This window comes from Macrotis lagotis, chromosome 7 (assembly GCF_037893015.1).
Source record: "Macrotis lagotis isolate mMagLag1 chromosome 7, bilby.v1.9.chrom.fasta, whole genome shotgun sequence".
Classification (NCBI taxonomy): Eukaryota; Metazoa; Chordata; class Mammalia; order Peramelemorphia; family Peramelidae; genus Macrotis; species Macrotis lagotis.
In genome coordinates this window covers 78,981,226-79,000,586 of record NC_133664.1, presented here as the reverse complement: position 1 = coordinate 79,000,586, position 19,361 = coordinate 78,981,226, and positions in this window count along the sequence as shown.

Here is a 19,361-nt window from a genome sequence, read left to right as displayed (position 1 = left end):
AAGCAACTGCTCTGGTGGATTTATAATAAAGAAAGCAACTCACCCCAGAGAGCCACTGAAATCTGAACACAGACTAAAGTATAATTTCTCTCTCTCTCTCTCTCTCTCTCTCTCTCTCTCTCTCTCTCTCTCTCTCTCTCTCCCTGAGGTTTCTCATCTTCTTGGGGGGGGGGGGGTTATGTTTACTCTTATAACATTCAATTTACATCAATGTATGGCATGGCAACAATGTAGAGACTGTCAGACAGCCTTCGGGGGGAAGGGAGGAGGGGAAAAATTGTAGAATTCAGAGCCTTGCAAAAAAATGATGGGTACATATTACTCTTGTATATAATTGCAAAACAAATAAAATGTAAAAATGAGAAAACATGAGCAAAAATATTGTGTCTGGAAATAATGTGGACTTAAAAAATATTTTTAAAAAAAGCGTTGGGTAACTAGGTGGCACAGTGGATAGAGCACCTGCCCTGGAGTCAGGAGTCTCTGAGTTCAAATCGTGCCTTAGACATTTAATAATTACCTAGCTGTGTGGCCTTGGGCAAGCCACTTAACCCCGTTTGCCTTGCAAAAAAACAAAAAGTGTTTTTCCATCTCAGCAGCCAAAGACAGAAATGTGAAGGAGTTATAAAACTAAAACTTTAAAAGCATGAAAAGACCAGGAGAAGGTAGATATCTATAGACTGTTTCTATGTATGTCCCATTTACAAGAGACTTTAAAAGACCAGTTGGTATTTACATGAATTAAATATGTTTCTCTCATAACTTTTTTCTCTATTTTATCTCTATTATCAGATGTCTAGAAAAACTCAATGGATGACATTTAAGAACAAGTTTCATAACCATTCTTGTTACATATGGTGTAACAGAGTATCTACTTTTCATTTAATTTGGGCTTCTCTAAGATTCTATGAATTATTGACTTTGGACCATCATTCATTTTGGAGTCCAAAAACTCTGTACATTGAAGTTGAATGAAAGTCCAAACCCATGCCCATGATATTTTCCCAAAATTGAAACAGTTCCAAATGAAGTTTTATTATTATGTGGGTCCAGAGACATTAATTCACTGTTTATACAAACAGTATAAATCATACCTAAGAAAGACATCACAAACCCTCAATCAACTTTGATATTCAAAAAAAAATGAAGATTATTCTAAAAAAGAATCCACTGACTTCACTAGACAGTCAAAGGGACCCCTTTTCTCTTTCTTTCTTTCTCCTCCTTCTCCTCCTTCTCTCCTTCTTTCTTCTCCTTCTTTTTTCTCCTTTTTTTCTCCTTCTCCTTCTTTCTTTTCCTTCCTTCTTCTCCTTCTTCTTCTCCTTCTTCTCCTCCTTCTCCTTCTTCTCCTCCTTCTCCTTCTTCTCCTTCTTCATCTTCTCCTTCTCCTTCTTCTTCTCCTTCTCCTTCTCCTTCTCCTCCTTCTCCCTCTTCTCCTTCTTCTCCTTCTTCTCCTTCTTCTTCTTCTTCTCTCTTCTTCTACTTCTTCTCTCTATTTCTACTTTCTGCTTCTACAACCAAAAGTGGAAAGAAAAGTACAGCAAAAGATTGTCTTCCACCATAAGCACTTAAGTTTATACCACACATGGGGACTTCAGCAGTCTTCCTTGTAATGTGTGAAATATCACATGAAAATTCTCTGATATACTATAGATAATATATATATATATATGTATTCAGCTACTAGATAATCAGTGAAATAAAAGTTTTCAACAACATATAGAGAAAAAAACACTTTCAAAAATTCAAAGAATAGGGGCAGCTAGGTGGCATAGTGGATAAAGCACTGGCCTTGGAGTCAGGAGTACCTGGGTTCAAATCCGGTCTCAGACACTTAATAATTACCTAGCTGTGTGACCTTGGGCAAGCCACTTAACCCCATTTGCCTTGCAAAAAAAAAACCTAAAAAAAATTCAAAGAATAAGAGAAAGGCAAACAATTGGTATTTAAAATGAAGTTTTATAAATCTGAGCCTCCTATATCTTTTTCTAAAAAGAATTTATTGAAGCCTGAAGATTATTTTAATCAAATCAAAGATGTACACATTATGGAAGTAGTACGATTTGACCAGAAACTTTAAAATAATACTCTTGGGGCAGCTAGGTGGCACAGTGAATAGGGTATAAGCCCTGGAGTCAGGAGGACCTGAATTCAAATTCTACCTCAGACACAATAATTATTTAGCTGTGTGACCTTGGGCCAGTCACATGACCCTATTGCCTTGTTAAAAAAAAAAGAACAATACTCTAGCAAAGAAAGAAAAGTCATATAATATCATATGAAAGCTTCTAAATCGGTTGCTGTACCAGCAAAGCAAGTCCCCACAATAACCTCATCTCTTGGATTGAAAAAACAAAACCTTTCAGTCAAAAACATTCAGAGCACAACCACCTGAAATAGAGTAGGAAGAAGCAGTGTATTCCAGTTCTTCCCCACAACTATTATAACAAGGAACTAAAAGGATCAGTAGACTAAGTTGTGATCACAAAATCTAATTACTTTTTTCCAATTCAAGTCAGCATGGAAGACAGAGAACTGCAAATACTAAGCATAGACTCTATACAGAAGAATGTTATGAGGAGAATAAAAGAACAGGATGGAGGGAAATACACAGTCCTTGATTATAAATGTGAATGGGATGAATTTACTCATAAAATGTAAAAAAGTTTGAAGAATGTATTATAAAACAAAATTCAATTATATATAGTTAGCAAAAAAATTGCCACAAAGATTGAACCAATTTAAATAAAAAGATGAAACAAAATATGTTATTCATAAGTTGAAGAAAAAAAGGCAGGGGTAGCAAAAATTATCTCAAACAAGATAACAGCAAAAACATAATTAAAAGAGATAAACATGGCCATAACATTATGATGAAAGAAATCACATATACTTAATATGCACTTAATAGTACAGTATCTGAAAACTTAATAGGAAAAATTTTGAGTCATGGAGAGAAAATGAGAACCCTGATGCACCTCTTTTATGTCTAAACAACTACAATAAGAAGAAAATAAACCAAAAAAAGATAAAGTTCTCAAAAGAATCATAAAAACATTAGATATGATATAGCTCTGAAAATTCTATAATGGAACTAGAAAGGAGCAAACATTTCTTTAATATACATGGGACATTTACAAAAAACTGTCCTTTCATCAGATCATAAAAGCCTTACAAAAAAATTCAGAAAAGCAGTGATATTAAAAACATCTTTTACTGACAATTATTAAATAAAATCGTCTTTGGTCCTTTAGTAATGAGTTACTGAAGAAATGAGTCAAATTAATTGGAGGTTAAATAACTTAATTCTAAAAAACTGGCAAGTCAAAGAACAAATCAAAGGAGTAGTGGATAATTTTATTAAAGATAATGAGAATGAGATACCAAAGGAGATAACCAAAGCGGTTTCTAAGAGGAAAACATATGATATCCCTAAGCACTTTAATCAATAAAAGAGAGACAAATCAACAAATTGGCTTTGGAACTTAAAATGAACTCATCTTTCTCCATTTCAATGGCCTAATGAATATGTGGTGAATAATGCTGTCTCTTGTATCTCCAGCTTCCTGACTATCTATACAAATGCCTATCTCTTTTCTTCTCTCCCCCCCCCACATATGGATACACATTTGAAATGTTTTACTTAATAAAATGAACTATGTAATCAACACATTTTTTAAAACTCAATTAAATATCAAAATAGAAAGTCTTAAAAACCAAAAAAAAATTTTTTAATTGAAAATGAAAATAATTAATAAATAATAATTATGAATAAAATAGATTAATTAGCTAAGTTGATTTACAAAGGATGAATGAAAACTAAGTTACTTGGATCAAAAGTTATTAAGAAGATTTTATGATATATGAAAAAGAAATACAGGAAATTACTAAAATTTTCTCCAATAAAATTATCAGCCTAAATAAAATGTATAGATCTTTTTTAAAATGTTAAATACTTAAAAAAATAAAGAATTTAAATATAACAATCTCAATTTATAAAAGTAAATAAATACATACATACCTAAATACATCATAAATGAACTCTCACATGGAAAAAAAAGCCAAAAATTGATGGATTGGCAAGTAAATTCTACAAAATATTCAAAGAACAATTAATTATGATATTACATAAACTTTTTATTGTAAATAGTTCTACCAAATTCTTTCTATGATACAAATATGTTCTTGAGAGACAGTTAAGCACTGACCATGGAATAGGAGGACTTGAGTTTAAATCTAACCTCAGATACTTAATATTTACATAATTGTATGACCTTGGGCAAGTCACTCATCCCCATTGCCTTTCAAAAAAAATAAAAATAAATATGTTCTTGATACTTAAGCCAAGAGGAGTTAAGACAAAGAAAAAGAACTATATATCAATATCTTAATAATAATTGATGAAAAAAATTTAACTAAAATACTGGCAACTTATCACAAATAACTAACTTGGATTTTTTTAAGAATTCAGAATTGGTTAAAAATTGATAAACTACCAACATAAAAAAGAACTTCAATTGTCTTTTACTAACAACAATAATCATATGATTATATCAATAGATATAGAAAAAGCTTTTGAAGGGAAGCTAGGTGGCGCAGTGGATAGAGCACTGGCCCTGGAGTCAGGAGAACCTGAGTTCAAATCATATCTCAGACACTTAATAATTACTGAGCTGTGTGGTCTTGGGCAAGTGACTTAACTCCATTGCCTTGCAAAAAAAAAAAAAACTTAAAAAAGACCTTTAAAAATTGTTTTTTAAACTACAAAACAGAGCATAAAATGGGTGTCACTTAATGTAAATAATATCTATTTAGGACCAAGGACCAGCATTTATGCAATGGGAATAAATTAGAAACATTTCCAATAAAATCAAGTTTAAAGCAAAGATATTCAATGTCATCACTACTAGAAATAATAGCCATAGAAATAAGAAAGAAAAAGAGATTTATGGAATAATTGCAGGCAAAAAACATATATACATATATATATATATGTATATATATATATATATATGATTCACTTAGAGAACCCTAGAGAATCAATGAAAAAAATCATTGAAACTATTGAAATTATTTCAGCAAGGTTCCAAGTTAGAAGTCAAATCCAAAAAAATCATCAACATTTCTGTATACAACCACTTGAAACCAGCAGGAAGGGGACAGCTAAGTGGCACAGTGGATAGAGCACCAGCACTGGAGTCAGGAGGACTTGGGTTTAAATCCATCCTCAGACACTTAATAATTATCTAGCATGTGAGCTTGAGTAAGTCCCTTAACCCCTGGTCTTGCAAGAAGCAAAAACAAAACGAGCAGGAAGAGAAACCAAAAAATTTCCAATGAAATTACATATAAAATGTATAAAATACTTTGGTGTAGGACCAGCTAGGTGACAGTGGGAGAGCACTGGCCCTGAAGTCAGGAGGACCTGAGTTCAACTCCACCTGCAGATACTTAATAATTACTAGCTGTGTGACCTTGACCAAGTCACTTAAGCACATTGCCTCATAAAAAAATACATCCAAGTATACCTTTCAAAATATATATATATATATATATATATATATATAAAGCTATATGAAACAAATTACAAAATAAAATTATAATCCTACCTAATTTAATTTCCTTATTGAGTGCCACATTGATCAAAATATCAAGGGATTGCCTCATAGAGTTATAAAATTTACCACATTATTTATCTGTAATAATAAATATTCATAATCTCAAGGAATGCAATGTGAAGGGGGAAATGGGAAGGATAGGAGTAAGTACTACAAGATCTCAAACCAAATTACAAAGAAGAAATCACCAAGACAATTTATTACTCATTAGGAAATTGATATGAGGGTAAGAAATTGATATTCAACAAAAATTGATGGGAAAATTGTAAAGCAGTCTGGCAGAAACTAGGAATAATGGACTGATATGTTACACAAAATATTTACAGTATCATTTAGTGATTATAAAAAACAGATTAATAGAGTAATTATCAACTGGTAAATGACTAAGTAAATTATAGAAAATAAATGTAATGGAAGAGTATTACTTTGTAAGAAATTGTAAAGGAGACTGATTGAGAGACATCTAAAAAGAGATGTGTGAATCAATGCAGAGTGAAGTGAGAAGATTAAGAACAGTTCATATAATAACAGTATTACAAAGACAAACAACTTTGAATTACTTGAGAACTCTGATAAAGGCAATAACCAACCAGAATTCCAAAGGAACCTAATGAAGTGTGCTATGTCATCTGACAAAGAGGTAATAAAGGTTTTTTGGTCATAGCCAATGCTAGAATTTGTTTAGCTTGATTATACTTATTTGTGTCATTCATTGTGGAAAAGGTAGGGGAGAATAAAAAATAGATCTCTGTTAAATGGAAAAAGGATAATTTTAAAAGCACTATCCAAACAAAGATCTCTTCAAAATATTGAAGTTAAAAGTGGCAAAGTAAAGTGCATTCATTCCAAAGTTCATAGTGAAAAAAAAAATACCTTGCAAGATGCATTTTCTGAAGATGTTCTAATAACTTTGTAAAATTACCATCACAATGGAACACTATTGTTCTTAAAAACCAGAAGGGATGGGAATTCAGGGAAGCCTGGAAGGATTTACATGAACTGCTACTGAGTGAGATGAGCAGAACCAGAAGAATATTGTATACCCTAAAAGCAAAGTAGGGGTGATGATCAACCTTAATGGACTTGCTCATTCCATCAGTGCAACAATCAGGCACAATTTTGGGCTGCTTACAATGGAGAATACCATCTGTGTCCAGAGAAAGAACTGTGGAGTTTGAACAAAGACCAAAGACTATACCTTTAATTTAAAAAAGTGTTATCTTATTATGTAATTTTGGTATGTCTTATAATTTATTTTTCTTCCTTAAGGATATGATTTCTCTCTCATCACATTCAACTTAGATCAATATATACCATGGAAACAATGTAAAGACTAAAAGGCTACCTTCTGTGTGGAGGGAGGAAGGGAAGCAAAATTAGGGGGAAAACTGTAAAATTCAAAATAAATAAAATCTTTACTTTATAAAAAAAATTACCATCACAAGAAATCAGTGGTATTTGGGGAAGGAAAAGAGTACTTATCTTTTAAAAAAAATGAGAGAGAAGAATCTTTTTACATTTGACTATTTTATGCTTTAATTTGTAGATAGTCTAGTGAACTATTGAATATAACTCTTCCTCCTCCCCCACAATGGAAGGATACTTTGGTGGAGGTGAATCATTTCTGGATTTCTTAGGAAACTGAAAATAATAAGAAGTGTAAGAAAGTAGCCAAAGAAACTTGGAAAGAAAGTCGAACACAATAATGTTCCCAACTCAGTTAAAATTGATTTAATTGCAAAATCTTACAAATTCCAGAAAATTTTGAATAAAGATCTCCAAACAGACAGAAAGATAATATAAATTGAAATAGATTTGAAATAAATGCACTCATTCCATTGCTTTAAAGAAAAGAATGCTAAAGATGATAGCTACAATGTAATGGACTATATTTCATCCAACAGATTCTATATGGTAAAACAGGTTGCAACTTAATAAAACATAAGAAATGACCTGAGAAGAAATTAAATATGCTTGAAAGAAATTGAAACCAGCTCTGTCCCAAAACAACATGGAAACATGGAAACTCACCCATGTGCACCATACACACACACACACACACACACACAAACAGTAAACCTTAATGCAAACTAACAAAAACTATTCTTTTATTCATAAACTGATATTTTCAGAGAATTACAAATTGGCTATGAAAAGCTTTGTCCAAAGTTAAAATTTAGAAGCATGGTAATAATGTTGTTTAAAGTATATTTCTAAAGAAATCTCACTTACCATTTAAATTGAATCTTTAATGTTGCTGTTATTATTAAAGTAATCATAGATACTGTAATCTTTAAAGAATTCAAATATCAACAAGTAAAATTCTTTTCAAAAAATATAGTTGAGTGGAAGTAGCAATTACTATAGCAGTTCCTACACTGCTAAAAAAAATATGAGTTTAAGTTTTACACTTTTTAAAATGTGTCCAAAGAGAAAAGACACCCTTATTGCACTTCAGAATTCCACTTCAGTTTTTTCTAGTTCATCTAATTAATTAACTAATAAGCATTTATTATTTTTCAAATTTACTGTGTCCTAGGTATTGTTAAATAATGGGATTATAGAGACAGAAATGAAATATTTCCTGCTCTCAAGAAGCTTATCCAGCCATGCCCACCCTTCAGGATTTGCTGCCAACTCTCATACTTTTATGTCTTAAAAAAATCAACTGATTTTCTCATTTACTTGCTTTTTTCCCTCTACATAGGAAATAGGGATCTTTTTTCTTCCACTAATGAAATTTATTCAATTTTTCCAGCTTGTTATTCAAGTGACTGAACTTAATGGGACAATATCTGCATTCTAATCTCTAATTTAAAATATTCTAGAAACATATAACTTTAGAAAATGTTTTTTTAAATAACCCATTGTCTAGAACCACAGAACTAAAAACCATTGGAAGTAATGTCAGATACATTCAGTATTTGAAATGGGAATCTAACATCCTTGTGGATGGAATGAATATCTCTTATATTTTATACAGCTTCTGGAAAGCCAAGACTAGGCAAAGTTCTACAATGACAATCAACCAAATAAATCTTGCCCATCAACTCTGTTTAGCATGACCCAAAGAGCAGTGGCCACAATGACAATAGGTCAAAAGAGAACAGATGAGGATAAACAAAAGAGGTAAAAAGACTACCAGATGCCATGATTGAAGCCCCTCCATGAGAATGCCTTCATCATCATACTCATATTGAGCCTTGTCATGCTTCTGAAGGTTAACATTAAGAACTTGGGACAAATCTCTCAGCTTTCCCTGAAATCAGTCAAGTAGGTACAATGCAGACAAATTTTCTGCAATGAAATCAGCACATTGATGAATCTAACTGCTGTCACACCACTACAAAAAAAAAAACTCTTCTAAGATTTTCCACAATGACATTGAAAAGGCATTTGCCTAATAGTGATTACAACTGAACCATTGAAAGTATAGGATTCAGCATGCAGCAAGACTGAAGGATTCAGTAATCACCCTCAAGTGTGATCGCATGTCATTTCACATCAATTGGCATGATGAATCTTTTACATAATGTGAATCGCTGGCTAATTGTGAATTTGATTGCACCTTCCCTCCTCCTCAGCATGATCAAAGCACCCCAAGGGAGGTTGGGAGGGGGATGAGGAACAGCAAAGAACCCTGGACTATTGTACACCAGGAAAGGAAAGGAAAAGTTCCCTAGCATGAAATCAAAATGACATCTTTCAGGGTTTAGATTGCTAAAAGTTGCTTGGAAATTTAGGAGGAAAAGAGGAATATAATCTAAGTCACTGACATCATCAGAAAATGTCATTAGAACAGCATTTTATCTTTAGAAATACTTAATTTCTGAAAATTGGTTGCCAAAACCCATATAAATTCCTTAATAAAATTCATCTTTTCTGGATTTAGAGCTAGAAAAGATATTAGAAATAATCTGATCTAATCCTGTCATTGAAGAGATGAGAAAATTTAGAGAAGTTAAGTGATTTTTCCAATGTCACACAGGTAATAGCTAGTAGAGATTCAGTTCAAACCTAGGTCTTTGAAAAATCCAAAGTCATTTCTTTTACATGGCTGAAGATCAAAAAGAGCTAAAACTAACCAAATAAATATTTATTTATTAAATCTTTTAGTTCCATTCCAAGTCTATATAAGATTTTCATTATAGAAAATTCTCCTTTCCATATCTTTCATCTTTATCATGTCATTTTTTTTTTACTTAGTTCAGTAAAAAAAAAAATATCTATGTGATGGTCAGTCATGTGCCTAGATAAATTGGGTATCCATGTTGGGTTTTGTAAAATGATTGGAGTGAAAATTCCACCTTCTACACAAATTTCTACCCCCCCATCAACTTGCCAGAGAGGCCAAAAATATCCTTCCTTAGCTATTTCATTGAATTTCAAGAAAACATATGCTATTATGTCAGTCTCTTACCTAGGAAGGATACAGAATAACCAAAAATGGAATTTGAACCTAGATATTTTCCCCAAACAGAGAGGAGATAAAATTTAGTGGAAAGGATAATGAATTTTATAGTCAAAGGGCATGAGTTATAATCCTAGCTAGGTCACTTACTACCTTTGTGACCTTGGGCAAAACATTTGCATCCATCTGCATATCTGTTTCTTTTCATGACAGAGTTAGGCTAAATGACTTTAATTAAGGTGCTCTGCTTCTCTGAATCTATGATTTTATTTACCCTGGATCACTCATCTGATTAGCTAGACCTAGAAATACTGTAAGAAAGAAAAGATACATTTTTTTAAATGGAAACAGGGATGGACATGCAGGAAAGATCCAAAACAAGTCTCACTCCTAGGAACAGCATTCCTTAGTGAAATATTGAAAAGGATGAGTGTTGGGTCCAAACCTAGTTTTCACTTTTGCCCACATGAGCTCAGCTCAGCTGAGTATAGTTTCCTATAGTATAGTTTCCTAAGAAAATGAAGCTTAACCTTTGTAGAAATTCCAGACAACTCTAAATCTCCAGGGAGACCACAAACAATTCTCAATCCCTATGGAAACTATAACATCCTGCTTCCTATATCATATATCCTATTAAAAGTGTGCTACCCAACTACCCACTGTTGGAGTCTGTTCTGATTCAGTCTTCCTTCAATAAACAACTTTAAACTCCATTTGCCTGCATTGTCATCCTCCTTAAACCATGGGCTTTCTGACCTCTCCTTTTGACTTTTCAGTGTGTCTAGACAACCAAGAGGTAATAGGACGTGAGGAGGAACCCAAAGAAAGAAACCAAAAAGGGAGTGAGGATTACTGAAAAGGAAGGTATGGACATGTCAACACATATTTTACCTATTTTCTAATTTCACCTTTGTCAGGTTCTATTTCATCTCTTAAAAAAACTTGTTCAACCAAACAACCCAGCAACTTCTCTTATGTAATTTTGAGACTTAGAGAGTTGTTTAGATCATGGGGATGCTAAGGTCATCCATGGTAGTATAGCCATTAAGTACCCAAGATAATAGTTTGACCCAGAATCTTATGACTTCAAGGCTAGTTCTTAATTCAGTGGCTCATGCTTAACACATGCAAACTCAACACTCATACTTTATTAAATCTATGCTAGAAACATCTTAGACTTTGATTCTATTGGTTTAAAAGAACACTAGACTAGAAGTTAGGAAATTAAGATTCTTATCCCTGACGTGTCATTAACAAACTTTAACACTGGGCATGCTATTTCATTCTATTTCACTTGTCCAAGTCTTAGGTTCCTCATCTATAAAATGAGAACATTAGATAAAATAGCACTGAAATTCTAAGCACTAATATACTTATTCTAACATACTTATGCTATAGAAAGAGTGACAGAAAATGAGACATAAATACCTCTATTACATTTATACTCCCAAGAAAAAAATGAAAATAACTTATATGTGCAATAATATTTATATCAACTCTCTTTTGTGATGGCAAAGAATTAGAAATTGAGGGGATGTGTCCCTCAGTTGGCAAATGGCAAAATAAGTTATGGCATATGAATGTGATGGAATATTATTGTGCTATAAGAACTTATAAAGAAAATGGTTTCAGAAAATCCTGTGAAGACTTATATGAACCTGATGAGTTCATTGAACTACAGTGAAGAACCTTGTCCCCTGGCAAGGACTTGGTGGATCCCTGCCTCCAGGCATAAGACAAACTCTAATCAACAAAACAATAAATCCCTGCCCTAGCCTGAAAGGATTATGTCTTTGAGGTACTGTACTGCTCCTCATCTATGTGTCTTAATCAAATCTTTGTTCTTTAAATTATGCTCCTCATCTAAATATCTCTGATTATTTCATCTCTTTCTATATAGTACTTATTTAACACTGACCCTGGAGTCAGGAGACCCTGACTTCAAGTTTGAACTTGCTAGCTGTGTGACCTTGTCACTTAACCCTTATTACCCTGCATCCAGGATCATCTCCACTCATCTCCATTTATCCTGATCATATCTAGCCACTTTACCCTGGAGGAGAAAGTGAAGGGTGAAAATTTAGCACAGCACCCCCTCAATAAAATCCAATTCACTTGAAGTGTCAGGGCATCATCTCCCCGATGTCATGGTATTCTTTGGGAAAAAAGGACAAGGGGTGACTAGGTGGCGCAGTGGATGGAGTACCGGCCCTGGAGTCAGGAGTACCTGAGTTCAAATCCAGCCTCAGACACTTAATAATAACCTAGTTGCGTGGCCTTGGGCAAGCCATTTAACCTCATTGCCTTGCAAAATAATCCTAAAAAAAAATAAAAAATAAAGGACAAACTACAGATTAACACTGACCCCCATACCATTGCCTAAATTATTGAACTTCTTGAAACACATCCATAAACCTATACCATCCCATTATCCAAACTATCAAAACCACATGAGACCCACCTATACCTACCTATTCCCATCCCATTGTTGAAACTACTTGAAACCCACCCATACTCACATCCCATTGTCTACCTATCAATATGATACCACTTGAAGACCTTATATTGATCATTCAGGAGATGCACAATCTATGTGTCACCCACTCCTCAATTTTTCTCTACCATTATGCTAACTTTCCCAACTTCTCAGATCAGATACCAGATCATTCTTTTAAAGTTTTGTTTTGCTCTTAACCTTTTCTACTTTCTCAAGGAACTCCAACAGTTTCCCTAAAAAAAATCTAGTCCAGTTGCAACAATCCTTGCAACTGTCCTTCATTTTCTCACCCCACTTTCTCTCCCCTGTATAAATCCTGAGCTTTCTCCCTGCTGAGTACTGATTCAGTCCTATTGCACTCACCTTGTAACGGCCTGTGCTGCTTACCTCTCTCCCTATGGCTGCTACTGCCATTCTGCTATATATGTTTATACTAAACTTCCATTACTATTAAATACCTTTACTTTGTCACCTAAACAGGATATATTTTTTGTCCCTAAATACTTCTGGGTCAAGAGTTGGCCTTTCCATGCATTCATTCTCATATTCTCAAATCACAGTAGACCACTCTAATAATTTTTTTTTCTTTCATGAAACTGATGTAAAGTGAAGTGAGTAAAACCAGGAGAAGATTTGAAATAATAACAGTGGTGGTATAAAACTAATCAACTGTAAAACGACTTGGTAAATTCTGTTCAATGCAGTGATCCACCACAACTCCAAAGAACTCATGATGTAAAATGTTAGCTACCTCCAAATGGAGAAGAGATGTACAGATGAAGGATATTTTTATTTCTTTTATTTCTTTTCCTCACTGTTTGGAACATATGGAAAAAATGTTTTGCAGGCTTTCAAATGTAAAATGGGTTTGATAGTTCTTGTCTTTATAATGGATAAAGAAAAGGGTAGAGGGAAGGAGAAAACTTGGAAGAGGGAAGGGAAGGGAAGGGAAGGGAAGGGAAGGGAAGGGAAGGGAAGGGAAGGGAAGGGAAGGGAAGGGAAGGGAAGGGAAGGGAGCTCCATCTCCCCTTTGTAATTCAGTTAGATAGGTCAGAGTGTCTGGTGTAGAGGCAGGGAGATCTCAGCTCAAATCCAACCTCAGATATTTACCAACCGGATTGATGGCAAAGTGAATAGAGCACTGGTCTTGAAGTCAGGAGGACAAGAGTTCAAATCTGACCTCAGACACTTGACAGTTACTAGCTGTGTGACCTTAGACATTTCATTTAAACCTGATTCCCTCATATCTAGGACCACCTGCAATCATCCTGACCCATATCTGGCCACTGGACCCAGATGGTTGTGGAGAAGAAAGTGAGGCTGCTGTCTTTGCAACGCAACTCTCACTTAAATCCAGTTCATGTGCATGTCATGACATTACCACCCCTAATGTCATGGTCTTCTTTGAGAATAAAAGACAATCACCATCATCATCATCATCTAGACAAAACCTAATTATTTCTCTTCTTTTTTCTAACTGGCATATTACCTAAAAGCTTTGCTAATCTTTGAATGTTTATGATTTTTCCTTTATTTTTATATTTATGTTTAAAATTTAAGATTAAATCATCTCTGGATTACATTATGTATTTCCTTATACACACTTTGCATATATAACAATTTATATATAACAACTGGACAAGTCATTTAGCTTCTGTTTGCTTCATTTTGCTCAGCTATAAAATAAGAATAACAATATGTTGTTATTGTGAGGATAAAATGAGAGTATTTATAAAGTGCTAAGCACAGTGACTGGCAAACAATAGGTGCTTGATAAATATTTTTGTTTCTTTCTTTCTCCTCTTTTTCTACATCTCAAAATCACCCTACATTCTCTCCTCAACTGTAGTTTCTGATGATGGTGATCCACCTGCTTTCCAAGTTCAACCCCTCTACATATAATCATGATCCCATGTCATTCTATTTTTTTCCTATAAAGTGCCCATACAGACAAAGGTACCCCTCCCCCTTTATCTTCAGCCCTTTACTTTCTACTGGTTCCTTCCTTGATAGTTACAAATATAACTAAATGTTGGGCATCTTTAAAAAAGTAATCATCTGGGGGCAGCTAGGTGGTTCAGTGGATAGAGAACCAGCCCTGGAGTCAGGAGTACCTTAGTTCAAATCCGACCTCAAACACTGAATAATTACCTAGATGTGTAGCCTTGGACAAGCCACTTAACCCCATTTGTCTTGCAAAAAACAAAAAAACAAAAAAAAAAAACATAAAAAAATTTAATCATCTGTCACTCCTGCCTTTCAAAATCAATGCCTAGGGGGAAAACTGCTACCAGTTCCATTCCTCTCACTTGTTTTTCAAATCCTTTACAATTTGACTCCTACACTGATGACTCAAAGTGAACTGCTATCAAATATGGCTTTTTTCTCAATCCTCATCTTCCCTGACTTTTTTTGCATTCTTTGACACTGTTGACCATGCAATCCTCCTCAATATTCTTTTCTTTGAATGTACCGGAACAAGCTCAAATCATTTTGGGAAAATCAGTGGTTAAATGTTCAGGTGCACATTTACACCTCAGAAATCAATAAACTATAAATCAGGCATTGAATAAGTGTCTTATTGTTTCATGGAGTTAAAAATGGAAAATAACTAATAATGTTTCTTCCTTGTTGCATTTTTTCCTCATTGCTTCATTTTGGATCTCTTATCTGAACTAATAATTTTCTTTAGACTCCTTTGCCTATTCTTTTTTTTAAGATTTTTCAAGGCAATGGGGTTAAGTGGCTTGCCCAAGGCCACACGGCTAGGTAATTATTAAGTGTCTGAGGTTGTATTTGAACCCAGGTATTCCTGACTCCAAGGCTATTGCTCTATTCACTGCACCACCTAGTCACCCCTCCTTTGCCTATTCTTCACCCACATCCCATTTCCTATGTTCTCCTACTGTGGTTGTACCCCCAAAATTCTATCCTCTTCTCTCTGTATTCTCTCATTTGATGTCCAATGAATTAAAGTATCATCTCTATGTAGATGATTCCTAAATCTATTTTTCTAGTTTTCCTCATATAAATTCAACTGCCCTTTGGATATTTAGATCTGATGTCTCATAGGCTCTTAAAATTAACTATCAAAATAGAAATGATTTTCTTCAAAAAGCCCATCCTTCTTTTGAGTTCTTCTTTATTTGCTAAGGGTACTACCTGCATCCTAATAAATGATGATTAACCTTGACTTCCTACTCACCCTTGGTTCACATAACCAATTCAATTACTAAATCTTTTCATTTTTGTCTCTACATTTCTTGCATCCATTATCTCCTCTCTGTTCATCTGGCTCCTAACCTAATTCAAGTCTTCACTACTTTTCTCATCACTGCAATAGCAAAATAAATTACTTCTATGACTTGTTTCTCTCCTTTCTAATTGATCCTATATACAGCTATCAATGACTATATCACTCTCTTACTCAATAAATTCCAGTGGCTCCCTATTACCTAGAGGAACTAGTATAAATTATTCTACTGGGCTTTTAAAGCCCTGTAAAACCTGACCACAACTTAACCTTTCCAGATTTATTATTCATCTCTTCTCTTCTTGCATTATACAGTTCAATTAAAATGACCTTGTCATACATACCATGCTTTGAACTAGCTGACCTCCATGTCTATAATGTCTGTGACCTCCATGTCTGTAATGCACTCCCTCCATACCTCCACCTCTAATAAACTATTGGGTCTTTAGCACTAAGATCAAGTACCACCTTCCACATAAGGCCTTTCCTGTTATCCTCCTCCCTTGCAAAATTATTTTATTGAAATAACATTTTGCAAATATTTTTTCATTGTACGTGCTGTCTCCATCAAGAAAAGTTAAATTCTTTAAGTCAAGCATTATTTCCTTCTTTGTGTTGGCATCCCCAGTTTATAATATAGTGCCTGGCATAAGATAGGAATTATTTTGTTTGTTGATTAATTGTTCTGTTTAATATCCATAAAAGCAGTTATATTTTCTATTTTAGGTCTATCTTAGTCTAGTTATTTCTCTACCTATTTCCGACTATCTGTACTATATTACTACTACTACCCTACTCATTTTTTTCCTTTATTTTTATATATTTTCTACACTTTAAATAAGCATGAATGATCATGATGTTTTATATAAATAAATATAGATATATACAGAGACAGAGAGAGAGTGTGTGTATGAGAGAGAGAGAGAGAGAGAGAGAGTTATCCAATACTTCTATCTCTAAATCATTTTTCTACTTTACAGAAACTGCACTGGAGGACCGCTATGGTCTTTTTTAAAATATGAATTATAAGAAGGCTGTTTTACCTCTGACTGATGATCTAACCTATACTCTCTTAGGAAGTTTTCCACTCTTAAGAAGTTAGGGTCAACCATGCACACTTACGACCAAATTACTCCCCAAATCCTAAGGAAAGAAGAGTTTAAGATTTATGTTCAGACCTAACCAGCTGAGAGACAGAGAGGTAGAAACTACAGACAAAGAGAGAGAAAGAGGGAGAAAGAGGGAGAACAAGAGACAGAGGTTTATATAAGTTGGACACAGCTGAATTAGAAATCCTTCTGTGCTGATACCTTCAGTGTATCCTGAAATAAGTAATGCTCCATTCTTACAAACTGACAGTTTTCAAGACATTGAGGGGGGAGAAATGGAGAGAGGGATTTAAATCAACTAAATTCTGTTAAGCTGGGACATAACTTTTTTTTCCCCATTCACTATTGACAATTTTTAAAATGACTAAATACCTCTCCTCTCATCTCCAAAAAAGTGACTAAAAGTATATTTAAAATAATAAATGAATAAATCAGGTTATTTGTCCTTTAACTCTCTTCACATAGCAAGCAATCTCCTTTTCTATTAATATACAATTTACAAGATCCCAAATCTAGGAAAGGATCTCAGAAGACATCTCTTCCAATCTCTTGATTTTTACAACTTAGATGAAGGAGGCCTTAGAGAAGGAAAGACTTTACCCAGGCAATTCCAGGCAGACAGCTGCAGAAACTCTGGGTCCAGTGCGATTTTTCTGCCACCTCCCATCCCACTTCTTTTATACTATTTCAAGGCCCAAGTCATCATTGGCAATGTGCTATAAATTACTTACACCCTTAATGCAACCACAATTTCATTGCAACTTTGAACTCTAATTTTGATTCTTTTTATATTATGGACTTTAAGATTTGACAGCCAGGTATCAGTATGAAAATATATTTTTAAAATGTACTTTTTTACCAGTTCAAAATTCCTTTCTGTCAATGACCAGTTTAAGATTACTGAAAGAGTGTGACAATTTTTCAAATGCAATTCATTCCAAGCTGTTCATTCTATCCAATTCTGGGCCAGTTCATTGTCCATCTGTCCCCCATCCAAAGTCTATTATAACGAGTCAAAAACCTCGATGCATTGTTCATTCAACATACTATCATCTGAACAATATAATACATTTTTCCATTCATTTTTTTTGTGTAGCTGATTAGTTGATATCTCTGACTGACCATGGATCTCATTAAAGAAGTCCTAAAATGTTCCAAAGTTTAGTGCCACAAGCAAAATGTTTTCTATAAATAAAAGTATTTTCTATGGCCAGGATTCTTCATCTATTTAGTATTTGGCAGAAAACTTCAGTAAGTATGTTTCCCCAGCACTGCTTGATGCTGATATCTAGAGAATCATTGAACAATGTTACTCCAACCATACAGATTCCCAAGTGGTAGATGGCTTTGGTTAAAGATGAAATAAGAAAAGTATGCCTCTTCTCCATCATTTCTTTGTAGTAATACCTTCCCCTAGTGTACTGTTCATGAACCATGATAAAGCAATCATGGGGCGGCTAGGTGGCATAGTGGATAAAGCACCGGCCCTGGAGTCAGGAGTACCTGGGTTCAAATCTGGTCTCAGACACTTAAAAATTACCTAGCTGTATGGCCTTGGGCAAGCCACTTAACCCTGTTTGCTTTACAAAAACCTAAAAAGCAAAAAAACAATCATGCAAGGATTCATGGCAGTTTATATATAAGCCACCCATTTTAAAAAGAAGCTGTCTTTTTTTTTATCTTTTTATTTTGAAAGGCAATGGGGTTAAGTGACTTGCCTAAGGTCCTACAGCTAGATAATCATTAAGTGTCTGAGGTCACATTTGATCTCAGGGCCAGAGCTCTAATCACTGTGCCACTTAGTTGCCCCTGTAGTCCCTTTAATAGCAAGAAGTCATCTTCTTGGCCGGTGTTTCTCAGATTATTGTTTAAAAGTCCCCTTTATCATAATTATCAATACTTCATTGCTTTCTACCTATTAGGAGTATTCAGCATAGTGTCTGGTGTGAATTGACTGGCTGGTTGATTGAAATGCTGCTCACTCCTTTCCCCTTTTGTACCATTCAGAATAATGAGTCATGAGAAAGGGAGTAATGATGGGCTCTATGAATTGTTTGATTCATATCTCTTGATAAAAGGGCAAGATAAAAACTTTTATTTCAGACCTGGCCTATTTCCTGTCAGTAAACAGTGTCCCCAGTAATAATCAGAGCTAGGGTAGGTCAAAAAGAAGGTACTATTTTTTCCCCAACTGTAATGGGGAGTTGAGCAGTCTATAGAAAATACTAAGTAAGGAGGGGAGTCATTCTGCTAGACTCTTACATCTGATACAACCAAACTGGAAGAATAAGGAAAAGAATAAGGAAAATAATTTTTAAAAAACCAAATGTTTTCTTTTCTGTCGTGAGAGAACTACTTGTATGCACTGCTCTACCTTTCGCCCCCCATATCCTCTTTTCTACCTTTTCCTACCCTCAGTTCCTCTCATTCTTCCTACCCCTTTTCATTAATAAATCCTGATAAAACTTGCAGA